Source organism: Stegostoma tigrinum, chromosome 14, assembly GCF_030684315.1.
Source record: "Stegostoma tigrinum isolate sSteTig4 chromosome 14, sSteTig4.hap1, whole genome shotgun sequence".
Taxonomy (NCBI): domain Eukaryota; kingdom Metazoa; phylum Chordata; class Chondrichthyes; order Orectolobiformes; family Stegostomatidae; genus Stegostoma; species Stegostoma tigrinum.
Window position 1 is genome coordinate 29,826,021 of NC_081367.1, and position 16,086 is coordinate 29,842,106.

General features: G+C 38.8%; 1 long non-coding RNA gene across 1 annotated transcript in view; it reads left to right on the forward strand.

The window, feature by feature from the left end:
* Window positions 1-3,719: 3,719 nt before the first annotated feature.
* LOC125457855 (uncharacterized) overlaps window positions 3,720-16,086 on the forward strand; it is a 233,549-nt gene continuing 221,182 nt past the window's right edge. Inside the window, exon 1 of the long non-coding RNA XR_007248683.2 lies at window positions 3,720-3,794. This is a non-coding gene — a long non-coding RNA (uncharacterized LOC125457855). The remainder of the gene's footprint in view (window positions 3,795-16,086) is intronic.

The following is a 16,086-nucleotide window of genomic DNA, read 5'->3' on the forward strand; positions in this document are numbered from 1 at the left end:
GTGGATCGGCCATGTTAAATTGCCCGTAGTGTTCAGGGGTGTGTGGGTCTGGGTGGGATGCTCCAAGGGGCGGTGTGGACGTATTGGGCCAAAGGCCTGTTTCCACACTGTAGGGAATCTAATCTAGGGTGGCACGGTGGCCCAGTTGTTAGTATGCAGCCTTGCAGCGCCAGGGACCAAGGTTTGATTCCAGCCTCAGATGAGTGTCTGTGCAGAGTTTGCACATTCTCCCCACGTTTGCCTGGGTGCTCCGGTTTCCTCCCACAGTCCAAAGATGTGCAGGCTAGGTGGATTGGCCATGCCCACGGTGTTCGGGGGTGTGTGGCTTATAGGGGAATGGATCCTGGTGGGATGCTTCAAGGGGCGGTGTGGACTTGTTGGGCCGAAGGGCCTGTTTCCATACTGTAGGGAATCTAACCTAATATAACATACTGAAGGACCTTGGAAGGATGGATGTGGGGAATTTGAGAAATAAAGGATTATTTTTTTTTTAAAATAGGAATTTAGCTGTTTAAGACTGAGATGAGAAAATTATTTTCATGAAGAGGATTGAATCTTTGGAACTCTTTTCCTTGCTATGTAGTGGAAGCAGAGTTTTTGAATATTTTCCAGGTAGAGGTAGAATTTAGGAAGCAAGGGGTAGGCAGGTATGATGATTTGAGGTTAAAATTAGATCAGCCATGATCTTAACACATGGCTGAGCAGTCTTGAGGATCATACTCCTGTTCCTTGTTCATACATTTGACTTTGAGAACTTTAACAGCCTGTAGAGAAATACTGTTTTCAGTGTTTGGAGTAAGATCCCAAGCACACATGACTGGATGTGGCCCAGGAAGTCAGCGAGAGGAGTGTGGTAGTTTGCATGGATAATACTAAGTGGTGGTCATGACAGGAAAGGTGAGTGATGTTCAAGGGTCAACACTCACATTTTCATTTGCCCAGCATTTTTCTGCACAAAATAATCTCAGATCAACACACCTCACAGCTCCATCCATTCCTCTCTCTCGAGTCATATTCTCATACCCTCATCAGATATTCACCACAGGCCCTCACATTTATCTTACTGAGACCTCCCACACATTTTACACAAACACCTTCTGCAAATATTGTCATCTCAGCCTATCAGAACATCCTATTTTCCTCATGCTCCTAACCAAAATCGTGGGGAGAGTAATTGCCAATGATATAATGCCAGCATTTAAACAAATATGGTATTGAAGAGCCCTAGTAAACATTGAAATGGTTGGAGTCCATACCTGGCACAAAGGAAGAAAGTTGTCCTTGTCAAAGATCAATTATCTCAGTCATGGGGCAACGCTGCTGGAACAACTCAGGAAAGTGCCTCAAAATTATGCTACTTCATCAATTGCATCTTTTCATCAAAATCTGAGAAGTGTTCTGAGAAAGAGTCTCAGGATCCAAAACGTTAACATCAATTTCTCTCCACAGATGCTGCCAGACATGCTAAGCTTCTCCAACAATTTCTGTTTCTATGTTGATCGTTATTAGTACTTTTTATTGTTAGTACCTTTAGTAATAGTTCAAATAATGAAGCCTATGTTCTTGTCCAGATGTGTCAAGGCTTAAATGACACTTATGCTTGTGATGTTAATTGTCAAATAATGTTCATGCCACACTAGTGTCAGCAATGACATCACCAAGAAGAGAGGATCTAACTATTTCCCCTTGATGATCAGCAATATTACCATTGTTGGAATTCTCCACTGTCAATACCCTCAGGAGAACCAATGGTCAGAATCTCAGTTGGACCAATCACATAAGTAATGACCCTAAAAAACTAGGAGAATTTTGAGATTGCTTAATGTGTAAGCCACCTCCTGACTTCACAAAGCATCTCCACAACCTAGAGAGGATGTGTCAAACAGAAGACGGAACACAATGAGCGCAGCACTGAAAACACCATCCATGGCAAAGATGCTGTTTTGGTCATTCTAACCTCTTGTTTCACAATGTTATTATACTTCATATATTTCTCATGATTATTTTGAGTGCAGTTTGCCCTGTCTTTATCCAATACGTTCCTTTTTTTGTTTTATTCATTTTCTCTACTAACCTGTAGATCCTGTATTTTGAGTTGAAATGTTTGATAACTTTATTGTTCAGTTGGTTTTGGCCAAATTTCCCTTTAGCTTGCTGAATATTGCATTTTCTCAGCTCACTATATATATCTTTGATTTTTCGTTAGCCTTTGTTAATCCTTGCATTGAATTTATCGATGTTGTGGTAGATATTTCCTAATGATTCTCCTATTAGCATATCAGTCTTTTTTTAGAAGAATAAAATCAAGCATTGATCTTTTCTCTGTTAGAAATTAGTACTAATCTTCAATTCATTCTAAAATTTACCCCTCCTCATTGTTCTCAACACACATTGACCATATGAATTACCTTAATTCCAATCAGCTTTATGATTGTTAAAATCATGGAATATTGACCAGTGGTGAATGAACAATAACTGTTGGTTGTAATTACAGTTGGTCTATTTATGGGATGATTTTGTACTGAGACTTACTATGATTTTAAAAAAATCATTATAGTGCAGTGCTGCTTCTGCAGAGGTTTAGGATTTAAGTGAAGCTTAGACTAGTAACTACTTACCTTCCTTCATGATCACTTTGAAGAATTCTTATTCGAACATGCAGAATCTAAACTAAGAAATGTTAATTAGAATAGTTAGTTAAAGGCCAGATCTGATTTGGGATATAAGAACATAAAAATAGGAGAAGACCCAAGGAAACAGATAAAAAAGAGTTCTAAAAAAATGTTTTAAAAATCTTCCAATAATGATTAAGGTCTGAAAGAATAAAACTCCACACCTGTAAAAATAAATATCCATTGTCAGAGAGATTATTTGACAGTATTTGAGAATTATCCACTCTTAAAACATGCTTATAGTTGAATGGACCAGCCCTAACTTTTACTATTCAGTTTTCTAGAAGTAGGTGGAAATGTGGATTTTAAATTATAAACAGAGCAGCAGTGACCCTACTGTACGATGGAACAGGCTCAAGTTGCCAAATGGCGTACATCAGCTCCTAATTCATACGTTTATATGTATGATAGAAGTACAACTTCACACAGCTCTATTATTTGTCATGTTGTTCCAAACTAAATCGGTACATTCTTTTGTTATCTAATTATTTACGATAAAATTAAAGGACTTTCAGAATACACAGATTGCTGCTTTCCATTTGAATGGATAATATACCATCTTATATTCATTGGACAAATAAACTGTAAATATTTAATATTTCCATCTTTGCTTCTGCAAAAAATCATTTCCTCCCCAAATTTTGAATTCAGAATGTTGTGTAAAATCCAGTGGAGCATTCATGTACTAAAATACTTAGTTTCTAAAAAAACAGATGGACTTCTCAGTGAAGAACAGTCCAGTTTCAATAACACCACAGGGAACATAATAGCAAATAATTGCAAATATGTTTTACAACTTCTTTTAAAAGTAGTAAAGCATATTCAAAGGTCTTTTCATCACCCCAGTAACCAAATACAGTTCATAAGGCTTTTTCTTTTCCCCTTTCCTGTTTTTTTTTCCGTGAATGTCACCAAGCTGCAGGATAATCTACAAGCACAGTCATGTAAATGTTCCTGTTGGCATGGGAATCGTGTGCCTGGTACAGTGATGCGCAGTTCATGTCATTAGTCTCTAATTAGTATTAGAATCCAGCACACACTTGGGTTCATTTCAAATCTATGAGAGGGCTCTGACAATACTTAAATGAAAAACTCATTAGGACAGAACAACCAACGATAACTGTGAGTACATAACATTAGATTTTGAAAAATGGACTCCCAGTGTTTTGGAACAATTTCCCGATTGTCATATGCCAGTTCCAATTCAATTTCTATAGATTCATTTTTTATCCATTTAATCCTGAGTTTTAACACAGTTGAGACATGAAATTCTGTATTTTTCTTTGATGTTTCCTCTGTGTTCTGATAGAAACTATTTAAAATGGTCTCAATCCAGTTATTTATAAATAGAAAGTATGGAATTGTGCGTTCAATTTGTAATCAAAGTGGCATAATTTCTAAAAGGAATTGTTGATTGATTTTTGTCACCGCTCAGTGGCAAAATGATTTGATCATTTCTCTAATTACAAATTTTTTTTGTCAGAGAATGCTTGCAATGATAAACCAGTCAAAAATACAGATACATATGTGAGCAATAAAGTTAAGTGTAAATAATTGTGCAATTTCATATAGCAGTAAAATAATAAGATTGGGTGGAATTTTCTTCTCCTTAGAGCAGGTGAACAATGGCGAGAAAAATGGGAAAATCCATCAAGAATGAACAAATCAGAATCCTGACATTGAGAAATAAATGAACAATTTCTGTTTAAGCTTCAAAAAGCAACAACCTTATTTCTATGTATTTACATCTCAGTATTATCCCAACCTCCCTCAATTTCTTTACCACTTTCAATCCTCTCCTCCTTCCTTCGAACTGCAAAATGCATTTTCTTGAAATGAAAGTCAGAATGGGTACCTTACAGTCGCTGCTTTCTGTTTGCTTATCTGGGCCTTTAACTCTGTCTTCATCACAGTGTCTCTGTATCCTCAATTAAGTCATCCCCTGAGGCTTTCAGGCCTGCAGACAGTGTCCTGCCCGGATGCTGACTCACCCTCCTATTCCACATTTTCTAAGCTTTGGCATCGCAACACAGGAGAGGTGGAAGGTGGAGTATCTTGAGATGAAGCTTCAGGGGCTTGTCTGTATGACAGCTCTATCCTGCAGGTGCCTGCTAACACCACACTGTCTTTCTGAAAGTAAGGGCCACATGATGTGAGGAAAATGGTCCCCTCTGACCTTAACATTCATACAGAGCACGAGTGTTTCATCTAAGCTGTACCACCTTGTACCTTCGGTCCCCCTGAAGCTCCATGCATACCAACTGTCATGTCAACATCTAGCTTCAGAACTTGTTTCCATAAAGGAGAGTTAGAGGGACTATGGCTGAGCACTTATGGTGATGTGGTGGATGTCTGAGCACAGACATTGGAAACATTGCATGTGCTGGCCTCTTTGGTTCAGCAATTTGCTGATTGCAACATAGTAACCTGCAAAAAAAGGGGAGGGAATTAGTTTTGTAAGCACATGCAGGCAAAGTTTCTCTTTAATTATTCATAAGATGTTTGTTTTGCTAGCTAGGTCAGCACTTATTACCATCCCTAGATGCCCTTCAGAAAGTAGCGGAGAGCTGCATTTTACAAACCGCTACAGTCCATATTCTGTCTGTTGATTTACACAACAGCAGCATCCTCAGACATTTCTGAGGTAGTTAAGAGTCAACCACAACCAGATCAGGTAAATATTTCCTTCCCTAGGGAAATTAAGGAATTAATGTTGCCGATGGAGTTTGCCAATAGAAAGGACAATGGCCAACATGAGACTTTGAATTCCAGATGCTTATTGAATTCAAATTCCCCCGACTGCTATCATGGACTTCAAACCTGCATTCCCCCAGAACACCATTTAGGTTTCTGGATTACTAGGCCAGGGACATTACCATTAGCTATCCCCATGTACTCCAAATGATTGGTGATAAAGGGAGAGCAGCAGAGCACAGCTCAATGAAATTTACTGATTTGGCTTCCCATTGAGATCTCCACATTCCTGTTGCAGCCTAGATGTAGGCCAACTTTCCAGCAATGAAACAAAGGAGGGATTAAACATGATAAAAATTAATGGAAGAGCATTTTCTGGTGAAAAAATGAACAAAAATGGTTAAAGAGATCCACAATGAGTGAGTTGGAGGACAGTAGGGAGAAAGGGTCAGTTGATGAAGTGGGCAGGAGTTCTGGACTTGAACATGAGTCTCTGTGAGTGGGAATTAGCCGAAAAGAGATGGTGACAGTTAATCTTCTGGACCACAGTGGTGATTAATTTTCTCTTCCACTGCTAGATATTCCTTTCACTGACCCAGGCAACTATCACAGTCCAGGCTAGCTATGCTTGGTGGTGTGACCTCCTTCACCAATCAACAGGATAAAGAATTGCTTTCATCTCCATCACCCATCCATTAGCATCTTCAGTCAGTGAAATGCTAAACTATGTTTCAGTGTCATGTCCTCAATGATAATGGTTATACAACAGTGTTTTGACTTGCAGTGTTTGAAGCCTTGTTTAACTGGGCATTAGATATGATGAAGGTAGTGTGAATGGGGTAAGGTCCCAGCAGCAGCAAACTCACGGATCTCTCCTGTCATATGATGCCATGAGAAGTGCACTGTAGAACCCAGATGCATAACTAATGAGATCAAAACCTGAAAATTGTGTGAGATAAACTCCTTTAATCATGGCAGACAGGACACCATGAATTTTACTTGACAAAGCTCAAAATTGGAAAAATCATCCCAAAATGTTTAATTTTTACCAATTCACCTGGGTAAAGAAGTGGCATGGGATTGGCTATCTGTTTCTGACTTAGCATTGAAGTCAACGGAAGTTATAACATGGCAGCCTGTAATTTGGAATCTAATTTCACTGGTTTATCATCAGAATTCAAAGAGGGTATTAAGTAAGTGCCTATTCAATGATCAATGGCCAAAAGCTGCTTATTTCAAACTAAGTGCAGATAAAGGAAATGAAATAAAAGAAAACCCAAGAGCAGAAGGAGTCAGTTATTCATCCTCTTGCTTGACCCCATTATACTTAATAAAAACCAAGCGAACTGCGAATGCTGTAAATCAGAAACAAAGCCAGGAATTGTTGGAAAAGCTCAGCAGGCCTGGCAGCATCTCTGAAAAGAAATCAGAATTAATGTTTCAGGCCCAATGACCCTTCCTCAGAACTCAGTTAAAGTTAACCCTGATTTCTCATCATCAATACTGCCAAACCTTCTGAGATTTTCCTGCAATTATCGTTTTTGTTAACCATTACACTTAACTCCCTTGCAGTTCAAACGTGTACCTAACTCAGCCTTGAATACATTCAATGACTCAATAGTAATTGTTTTCTGGTGAATAAAATTCCAAAGACTAATGAGCCTGAAAGGAATAAGTATTTCTCATTTAAGTCCTTAAAGTGGAAACCCCCTTTAGTTAACTGCTCCATAGTCTTAGATTCCTAAACAAGGGGAAATTCCAATTGGATTGACTGGGGTTAGGGAAGTTGATGGTTTAGGATTAAAGTTCCAACAGTTTTTTATAAATGAATACATATAAATGTAGCTGAACATTACAAGTAATATTCTGTAATCCATATCAAAAATAGAGAATGTCAATCCAACTCATCAGACAGAAGATAATACATACAAAACGGCATGGGCTGGCCTTTACAAGTTTTCTTAAATTAACCAGATCATGTTAATGGACATAACAGTTGACTCACAATATTGTGATTGTGTGCTAGGAATGTCAGCACACACATGAAAAGATTGAAAATATGCATTCAATTTGTGTCGTTCAAATCTGATTTTTCACCTTTTTGACTATTTATCACTGCCAGCATGCCTTACAGTAGGAAATTGCAACAGCATTATTCAGACCTTGTGTTAGGTTTTCTTTTATTTCACTTCATTTCCTTTGTTTGCACTAATATTGAAATAAGCAATCTTTGGTCACTAGTAATTGGATAGGCATTTACTTAATACTGCTTTTGCATTCTAGTCAGCTTGACTTAAGTTGTTGAACTGGAATATAAATTAAGCCCTGTTCTGTCTGCAGATTTTAATGACATTTTTGATGATCCTTGCTTAGCAATGTGCAAAATCCAGTGGATAGAATCATACATGCATTTATTAGTTGTCGATATTGCTAAGTTGTGTAATGCATCCTCATGAGTATTGGATATGTTATACAAGATAAACTGAAATAACTCTACAGAGGCCAGTATCTTGTCACCAAGTCAACCTTTATTTATATGCAGAAAGCCCTTGACTCTTGCACAGCCTCATCAGAGTCAGCATTCAGAGTGTCACACCTCATTTTATTTGTCACCCAGAGGTCCCTGATTGGACCAGATTCACAGCCCCAATGAGGGAAATCATATTCTCTGATATCTGTCTGGCTGATTTCATTAAAATCACTACAAAACTGTATCTGATTGAATTTGTTGCATGAGATAACAAAGAACAAGGGTGGCATTTTACACTTGACGCTGATGTCAGCCCATGGCACATATATCAGGGGCAAGCGGATTTGTTCCGTAGCCATTTAATAGTTAGTGGGATTGTTGGGATATTGACGGTCTCAAGGCGAGACTGCCCATCAGCTGCAGAAGTTTGTACTTCTTAGAAAGTTATTCAATCAATAGGCTGCAGCTTTGAGATTTCATGGACTGGTGGTCATTGCTGCCACCAACTATAATTATCAATTTTGCTTATTTTTGGAGTTGGACATCAAGCTATATTGTGGAGGAGGGGAAGGCGGAGTTGGGGGTTGTACATAAAGTTTCATCAAGACCAGGCTGTTCAACTCCAGTGCGAGGGAAAAGGGTATTGAGTAAAACAGGTTTGGGGCTGTGAGTACTGGAGCAGGAATATCTTTGGGTCAGTGTACTTCTGCAGTGGATGAAGGGGGTCAGTGAAAGCTATTTTCTTCCTCCTTGGGGATTGTCTCCTTTACCCACTTTTAGCAAGAAGGACAGAAGGAGTACCTAAGTAGCCATTAATTGCCTGCTGAATGGTTCCAATTTGCCCATGGATAAGTGAGCTGTCCAACATCTCTCCAGTAATAAATATAATTGTCAGGTGTCCTCATATCACTTTAAGACAGATTATGCTAATGAACAAGTAATCAGGATGTGGAATGCGTGACCAGCAACAATTGCATAATCTAGGGACATGTAGTGTGAAGAAGCGTAATTGTATTTTCCTGCAACAATTATTTTTGAGTTATTTTAATACAGCAAGCTGTGTTTTTTATTGGCACGTTCAAACTGGCATTCTTGATAAACTGGAAAAAAACAATTTACTGCAAAATTTACTGTATTATTCTGTCAAATTACTATAGTTTCTAAAAATTTATTTATCACCATGTCACTGTCCTTGTTCAATCGAATGGCTGCATGAAATATCAACAGAGTCATGCTCATTGACTACACCTCTGGCTTCATCACTATCCTGTCCAAACTGATCTCGATACTACGTGACCTTAGTTTCAGCTTCATCCTCTGCAACTGGATCCTCAGCTCTCTGACCCATAGGCCGCAATCATGAGAATAGGTAACTGCACTGCTCCACAATAACACTCAACACGAGTCCCCCAAGAATGCGCCCTCAGCCGCATATTGTACTCCCTGTACACCTACAACTATATTGCCAAACTCCAAACAAACATCACCTAGAAGTTTGCTGACGACACCACTGAAGTGGGACAGATATCTAACAACAACAAGTTAAAATACAGAAGGGAGGTAGAGGTCTTGGTGATGTGGTGCTATGATAACAATCCGTCTATTAACGTCGGCAAAACTAAAGAACTGATCATTGACTTCAAAAAGAAAGAGGAGAACATGCCCCCATCTACATCAACAGAACTGAGATTGAGTGAGTGAAGAGCATCAAGTTCCTTGGAGTGGCAATAACCAATGACCTGTTCTGGACTTCCCATTGAAATGCGACAGTCAAGGACATACAACAACACCTCTTCTTCCTCAGGCGGCTCAGGAAATTTGGCATATCCATAAGGACACTCACCGTCTTCTCCAGATGCACCATTGAAAGCATACTACTCAGGTGCATAACGGCCTGTTATGCTCTGCCCAGGACCGTAATAAAATACAGAAGGTGGTCCACAGCCCAGACCATCACGGAGGCTAACCTTCCCTCCATGGACTCCATATACGAAGCTCACTGCCATGGAAAGTCAGCTAATGTCATTTGAGGACCCATCACACCCTGGTAATGACCTCCGAAAACCTCTTCAGCCAGGCAGAAGATACAGAAGCTTGAACACATGCACCATCAGGTTCAGGAGCAGTTTCTTTCTGGCTGCTATCAGACTGTGGACTGGACCCTAGCTTCAAATAATGTAACCTGCATGCCTCGAAGTGTTTTTGATATGTAAACCCTTTGCTTGCTCGGATCTGCCTGCAGTACCCATAAACACAGCTTTTCACTGTATTTCGGTACATGTGACAATCAATCAATCAATTGATTTCAATTTTGAGTCAATTTCTCCTCAAATGTCCAATTAGTCAGTTGAGGGTGTGAGTGAGAAGGCTCTCTGCCAGTCAAATTTACTTAAGGCAAATTTGCATTATTATTTAAGTGATTTATGCTGTAATTAAAGTAAAACAGTGATATGCATGCCCCCTGCATTACATTTCCATTAATTAGTGTGCGTTTATCAATTATGTGGACTGGTCAGCACACTATGGGTACATAGGTGTCAGATGATAAAAAGTTTACTGTAAATCTGTCCACTGTGCAATCTTGTAACATAGCTTCAAATATACGGAGCATATTTTTAACTTACCAGCCCTGGAATATGATTGGTGATTTTGTTATATGCAAATACAGAACCACATCAACGAGAACAAGGGTATGCGGATAGGTGACAGGAAAGGCACCTCGGGAAATACATCAATGTTACACCCCCTGCCTATCTTCTAAGCCACTCCTTAAGAGAGAGGAAAATTCGGTTCCAGAAGGCAGTTAATATGTTGCATATACAATGAGTTAGAATTCGTACAACTCATTAGTTTCTCAGTGGAAAGACATGTAATAGGCTAGATATATATCACCTTCTCCTTCCCCCATTCTTAACCATGTCCCATAAGGCTGAATGCGGTTGTTTTGCTATCTTCATTCTAAAGATCCCTGTTATTATGTCTGTTTCCTCCATTATTTAATAAATGGGAAACAACTGTTACATTTGCAGAAGGGACAGGTCATATTTCCAACATTTTCTGATTTACTTTAAGATGTTAAGCCATTTATATTGAATTGGAGTATAACCTGATCACAGATTTAATTGAATAATAAAGAAAATCTGCAGTAAAACATACTACATAATCCATTAGCAGAATACACAAAGTGATAACATGCAGCTGACAACAAAGCAAAGGGGTCAATTTCAAGATTCAGTGTCGGAATTCCAGACCTTCCTTCCATTATTGTCTGAAGAACTGTGAGAAAAAGATTTCGGTGGGGCTTTTTCTTGCCAGGACATTATTGACTTCTTGTGGAGCGAACCAATTAGTCCCATTATCACTGTGAATATTGACAGGGAATGAGAGCATCCTTTTTTGCTGACTCATATATTCAGCGCTCCCATACTACTAGTCATGGACATTATAAATCACCAACAGTGCATGCTACACACCATGTGGGCTTTCTCGTATCCAGTCAGTAGACACAGTATCATTCCCCCATTGTGATGATGATGATGAGGAATCTGAAACACGGATCTGCTAGGGGGGCAGTTCTCAAAATAAGGAAGATCATAGAGATTCAGTTTAGCTGCCAGACAAAGATTAGAAGAAGGATTTAAGGGCCGTAATGACTTCTGCATTGGTAATAGGTACTCTTTAAATTAGAATCTAAATTAATATGCAGAACCACACAAGTAAAAGTCTCTGAATTGTCATCTGAGATATGTGAAAATTGGCATAGAGTCAAACAATTAAAAGGCTGAACATGTGTTTGAAAGAGTAGTATGGGAAAGCTCAGGGAACTTGCTCATCATACACTTGCACCAGCACTGGAGAAAGAGGGCACAGTTCTCTACAACCTAAGGAACTTAAACCAGACAGAGGCCAATGCCTAACAGACTGAATAACTAGGGTAGTCAATGGGGCTTTAAATTAACAAAAGGAGGGCGAGAGGACACAGATATGGTTAAATGGGAGAGCAGTGAGAGAAATACCAAGGCTGTATAACAGTGTCACACCAGACTGGAATAGCTCACTGGAAATCAAGCTTAACTACACCTATAGTCTTCTCAAAAGTTAAATATTTTATCAAATTATGTAAAGTTCCCAACTTTACTCAGGTTGGTAGAAAATATTGAACAGCTTCTGTCTTTTACAAGAACTACTACTTATGACAAATAGATTCTAACAAAAAAAATCTGTCATCGTATCACTCTATTAATTAAAACCTCACTACGTATACATACAGACGGAGGCAAACAGGCAAAAATAAATGATGTTATGCGTGGAAGGAAATAAAATACTTGGTTAATAGTTCAATAGTACCGGTGCTCAGGTTCTTTTTGTTTTTTGAGTCTTTCAGTTCTCTGATCTTTTCTATCAGGTTTTCTTACCTCTTCACAGGAGACACAAAGTGGTTCATGAATTATAAAGTTTCCGATTTACAGGTTTGAAGCACCAGCTTTCAAGAGAGAGAAAATAAATTGGTTTTCTTCATGATTTATGTATTTTACTGGAACCAAAAGCACATCGTCTACTCTTTTAGCAGTCTGAAGGTTTCTGCCGTATCATTCACTCTCATTAGCCATTCACTTCTCTAGCAGCCAATTATGCTGATGGCCTTTGACATCCACAATTAATAACAACTCTACAAACCGATCAGTTACATTTTGCTCATTGAATCCTACTTTTTACACAGACACTTAGAGTTGGACCATCAACTCATGGCTCGAACAAAGTAACAAAGTAAACACAATGTATGAGTTTCAGTAACTTGCTTTCTAAAAGTCCAGCAATTCCTTCCTTGGTCCTTTGTTGTAAAAGAGTATTTTCCTTAAATTAGTTCACAATAAAATAAAAAGAATAAAAGATCCAGCCTTCGCACACCTCTACCATTATAAGATGAAATGCCATCTCAAAAATGTATTTCATCAGAAAATGTGTTATACAGAGAACAAAACATGAGATTTAAATCAATTCATCCTTGCTGTTTCCTTAGACAGCCTCATATGATCCTAATATTTCTTAAGCCCTTAACTTTTCTGCCACTTTACAATTGATATAATGCATGTGCAATTACATTGTTTTTTCCTGTGTTGTGCAAGACCTTTACAGTGAAAGGAAACACAAGGGAAACAAATACAAGCTGCAGTTCACACTCCAGTGTGAACCAAATATTAACATTTACAACTTGATAGTCCATCATGGCCTTCTACAACCAGCTAGCATCTACTGAAACAGACTGCCAATTTTGTTTGCCTTGTAACACCCATTACACCTGAGCGCTGTCATCTATAAGGAGAGCTTCCTACAGTTCAATATTTACACCCTCGCTTTTGGAAGATTGTTTTGTTTCCTTGGCTCCTCAGCATGTATCACATCAACTTGTTGCTAGCTCTAATTGTGTAGAATACAGTATGATGTTGCAAATTCTATCCAGCCTCACTGGAGGGCCCTTCATACCAGTTCAAGTATTGAACTGGACCTTCAGCAGCCCTGTTGTTTGCAGCAAGTGTGCATCAACTTGTTGAAGGTACTGTACTGGTGAAGTAAGCAACGTATTATATCCAATTGGGAGTATCTGCTGCACTCCCACCCCTTCCTACCTTGACCATTCCACTTTCTATTGCATTGGCTGGAGACCATTGTTGTACCTGCATGACTTTTGCTACCAAACCATGGGTTTTTGGGCAGTATTCATCTCCTTTCAAAGTATTGCTACTAACATCTGGATTATTGAGATGAAAATGATGGGTAAGATAATACCAGTGTATGGGTGCAATCTGCCGTTGGCCAACATTTAGTGCATTACCATGCTTACTCTACATGCATTGTTCATCTGCCAAGAGATGTCTACAAACAAAATGTGGGTGGAATTTTCAAACCCATGCTTTACGTATTTTCCCCTTACTGTCCTAAGTCCAGGAGACATGAATTGTGTGCTTTTGCCCATCAAAGTGACACTGAGCCTGCATGCTGAGCCAGATGTGATACCAATAAAACATACTGTTTTGTCTGAATGATTTTGAGAATCATAAGTGTTGTTGGAGCTGTATTCACCAGGTAACTAGAATATTTTCTATCACACTCCTGACTTGTGCTTTGTAGATGTTGGATAAGCATTAGGGAGCCAGGAGGTGAGTTATTCAGCACAAAATACTCCAGAGGTGGAAACAATGGCCTAATGGTATTATTGCTATACTATTATTCCTGGGATCCAAGTAATGTCCTGTGGACCTGGATTTGAATCGTGCCACAGCAGATTGACCATGGATCAACAGCAGTCATTTGTCAGAAAAACCCAAGTGGTACACTAATATCTTTTAGGGAGGGAAACTGCCATCCTTACCTGGTCTGGCCTATATGTCACTCCAGACCCATAGCAATGTGGTCAACTCTCAACTGCACTTTGGGAAATTATAGATGCGCAATAAATGTTGGCCTAGCCAGTGATGTCCTGTTCCCGTGAATGAATAATAAAAAATAAGGAATTCCCATCCTCTGAACTGTTCTTAGAGCCAGAGTACTTGTATGTCTGGTCCAATTCAGTTTCTGGTCAATGGTAACTCACAGGATGTTGAGAGTGGAACATTCCGTAATGCCAATGATGTTGAATGTCAAAGGGAATAGCTAGATTCTTTCTTGTTAACATTTGTGTGATGGAAATATTACTTGTCACTAATCAGCCCAAGGCTGAATGTTGCCTGATGCATTTGGACACAGACTGCATCAGTATCCAAGGAATCATGAATGGCTCTGAGCATTGTGTGATAATTAATGAAAATTCCCACTTCTGACCTTATCATAGAGAGAAGGTCATTGATGAAGCATTTAAAAGCAAGTAGGCCGAGGACACTACCCTGAGGCACTCTTGCAGCGATATCCTCTGACTGTGATGACTGATGTCCACCAACCACAACCATCTCCCTTTGTATTAGCCAAGTTAGGTACAAATAGTTCCCTGATTCCCATTAACTTCTGCTTTGCTAAGATGCTCTGATGTCATTTTGGTCCAATGCTACCTAGATTTCAGGGGAAGCTATCACTTCATCTCCAGAGTTCAACTACTTTGTCCATGTTGGCATCAAGGCTATTGTGAGGTCAGGAGCTGAGTTGCTGCAATGGCAGAACCCAAATTCAGTATCAGTGAGCTGAGAAAATATTGTTTGATAGTACTGTTGTTGACCATGACTATCACTTTGTCAATAGTTAAAAGTAGATTGGTGTGGCAGTAATTGACTGAGTTTATATTGCCTTCTTTTTGAGGATATGACCAATGCAAAAGAAAAATTCACAATAAACAAAACATTTTTACTTAGGCAGGCTATAATTAGCCAGGCACTAAACGATTAGTAAAATAACACAAAGAACTGCAGATGCTGGAAGTCTGAAACAAAAACAGATATTGCCAGAGAAAATAACTGATTGGTGCTGGACCATTAGAATGTGCAATCTTTGTTAATGCCTGAGATGAAGGGACTGAGTATAATATCTAAATTTGCTGATAATTCAGCATTTGAGAGGAAAATATGCAAAGAGGCTGCATGGGATATAGGCAAGTAAACAGGAACAGAACAAATGGAGTATAAGATGAGGAAGTGTGCAGTTATTAAATTTTGTCAAAAAAGGAAGAGAAAAACAAGATTATTTTTAAATTGGAAGAAAATGAGAAATGTTGGTATCCAGGGAGGTCTGGGCGTACTGACACCAAATGCAATTGCAACAAATAGGGCAAGGGCTGTGTTAACATGAAATGCAAAGGAACTGTCAAATAAGAATAAAGAAGTCATGCATTTACAAAGTGCCTGTGGACATCATGCCTGTTTTATCATGCTTTGGCCATGTAATAATAAAGCAAATTTAAAACCGTTTTTATAGATGAAAACCACAGTTACCTGCATTTTACTGTACAAATAATAATGAGGCGTAGTTTGCAGTTATTACAAAGAAAGCCTGACAACAGCTTATTGCATTCACACATTTACAATTAATGTTGAACCCACTAATTGCTATATATCATCACCTGTACCTTCACAGGCTGTGTGTTTGGAGTCTTTGCTGATGTATCTGCTCCAAGACCTCCATAATAGTGTTAACTTGGGCTAATAATAATAATTCAGAAAGTGGGGATGAAATGTTACAGTGAGTGCAATCTATAATAACTGCATTTTTAATGACATAAAAATAATGCATAGACATGAACACACTGTCTGGCCTTGAAAATGTTAA